The sequence below is a fragment of the Etheostoma cragini genome, chromosome 9 (assembly GCF_013103735.1).
Source record: "Etheostoma cragini isolate CJK2018 chromosome 9, CSU_Ecrag_1.0, whole genome shotgun sequence".
Classification (NCBI taxonomy): domain Eukaryota; kingdom Metazoa; phylum Chordata; class Actinopteri; order Perciformes; family Percidae; genus Etheostoma; species Etheostoma cragini.
The window spans coordinates 332447-335132 of NC_048415.1; the positions used below are offsets into that span (position 1 = coordinate 332447).

General features: G+C 44.7%; 1 pseudogene; it reads left to right on the forward strand.

The window, feature by feature from the left end:
- Positions 1-2686, forward strand: part of LOC117950741 — a 58264-nt pseudogene that overhangs the window by 41530 nt on the left and 14048 nt on the right.

Sequence of the window (2686 nt, forward strand, 5' to 3'; positions counted from 1 at the left end):
GTGTGTGTGTGTGTGTGTGTGTGTGTGTGTGTGTGTGTGTGTTCCTGTTCCTCCAGTTTTACCTGTGACTTGTTCTTGTGTAATTGTGTTCACCACAAACATTTCACACACTCACAAACACACAAAGCCACGCCCAAACGGGGACAGTCTTCATGTCATCAGAAGACAAAGTGACATACAGAGCAGAGCAGGGTAGTGTGTGTAGGTTGTTCCAGTGTGTCTCCTCTAAATGTGCTGAGTCAGTGTTCCTGTTGTTGAAAGCAGCGTGTTGGTAGGAGAAACTACCTACTCCTGAGACTCTGAACCTGTACCCTGTTCCTCTCAGACTGACTTCAGATCAGACGATGAGTGGTTTGGAGGAAGAGGAGGACGGACCAGAGTCTGCAGGATCCGGCTGTCTGTTTATAAAGTCTAAATCTGGACCCTCAACCATGAAGTAAGAGACTGCTACCTACTCATTTAATGACTCTGGTTCAGGTTTTCCTCTGAGAAAGTTTTCTTCCCATGAGTGTGTGTGTGTGGGCGTGCAGGTGTGTGGGGGCGTGCAGGTGTGTGTTTGTGTGTGTGTGTGTTCCTGTTCCTCCAGTCTTACCTGTGACTTGTTCAAACTTGTGTAATCGTGTGTGCCAGCCAACAGTCAATGATTACATTTTGCACACACACACACACACACACACACACACACACACACACACACTCAGACACCCCCACTCAGGTAAGGTCATGTGATTTCCAACACCGTCCCTGACCTCTGTCTCTGTGTCTAACCTCCATCCTCTGTCTCTGTCTCTGTGTTGTTGTTCTAACCTCAGACAGCTAGCTAGACTATCTGTCCAATCAGAGTCTCTGGCGGCACCGCGGCGGCACCGAGCTTAGCCCCGCCCACAATGATTGTGATTGTTTTAAAGAGATGCAGATACTCCAGACCACCCAGAAGGCTGTGTGGCATGGTCAGACCTTCCTCCAGCGTGCTGTGGAGGAGGGTCTGGCTCAGCGAGACTATACTTCGTTCTAAAAGACGACATACAGAGCAGTTTCCTTTAAAGGGGTGATAGAATGCAAAACCGATTTTACCTTGTCATATGTGAATAGCGACAGTTCGGTGGGTAAATTGGACATACACAGAAGCTCCTAATCCCATCGACATGCCTTTCCTCTGAAAATCTCACATTTTGAAACTGCCGCTGAAAACGGGCGAATCCCAACAAAGCTAAAAGATGACGTCAGGATCTCAGAACCTGTAGCTGTGTCACGCCCACGGCTGTATTAGGAGAACGGTCACGCCCCAACATTTACATATAGGTTCTAATAGCTTTTAGAGCTTTTAAGAGCTTTTTTTCTACCAGTTCCTAATGGAGCTAGCGTTAGGTCAATTAGATGTCCGACTGAGAACGCTGCTCGTGTAGTTTGACGGGATTTACTAAGAAGAAAGTTTGGAATATTTTCCATGATATTGACAATGAACCCGGGTCGTAAATGCAGAGTTCCAGGCTGTCCAGGGAATGGAGACACTTCTCTAGTATTGTCTTCCCAAGGAAGCAAACACTCGACGGGCATGGCAGATGTTTATAAGGAGATCCCTGTGACCTTTTCCCCCGAAGACAGTTTTCAAAACTTTGGACAATTTAAAGCTGGATATGCTAAGCTGCGGTTGCTATATATATATATATAGAACAACAGGACACGATTGACGCAGCTTGCTAAACAGATGCTCCGAGTGGGACATCTCGGGGGACACAACTGTCTCATATGGACATATATATATATATTAAGAGCTCACAAACGAAGCAAAGGTAATCTTTCTAATTATTCTTACAAAACCAGGCGTCTTATGGTGTTTGTGTAGCATTGTGACTGGGTAGCATTTAGCAGAGCAGTGTTATCTAACCATGATGAGTGAGTGACTTTTATCAAATATGGGAGCCATTCATAACACATTAGTGAACTGTTTATACTAGGAATAAAACTATTCATCTGGATTATCACTGATTGGTCTGATCTCAATCAATTGCATTTCCTTTTGTGGAGGAGGCTGTTGAAAAATAATTTGGACAATAGGTAGGAATGTGTTTGTATTCAACAGGAATGACTAAATGCTAGATTGTGTTGAAGATGCCTTTTGCAGGCATGTCCACGCCCTATGAACTTTGTCATTCAACAAAACAAGTCTTTAGAAAAGGCAAATGTGAATGGGGGACAAACTGTCTCCAGGAACTGCTTTTGTTCAGTGAAGGAGTGAGACAAAAGCAATGGTCTAGAGACATCAAGCCTAATAGCCGGCCGTCTAAATGTAAATCATTTCAGTTTTCAGCTGCTCCAACTGTAAGGCCCCCCTGAATACCCCCCGTTTCAAGCCAGGTCAATTTAAAAGGGTGGTTTGAGGGCCAAAAGAACAGCAAAAGCGACATTTTCAGCCAAACAAATGTTCCATACCCTATCAGGAGACATCAAGGAACAGCGTGAAATACTCGATACAACCAATCTATCACTCCTTTAACCATTCTCTATCTTTGCTGTATGAAGCAGCAGCAGATCCGACTGTGTGGTGGTGGGGGGGCGGGGCAGATGAATTATGCTTGAACACATGAGAAAATACCTCCATCCTATCTATAGAGAGGTCTAGACCTGCTCTATCTGTAAATTATAGAGAGGTCTAGACCTGCTCTATCTGTAAATTATAGAGTGG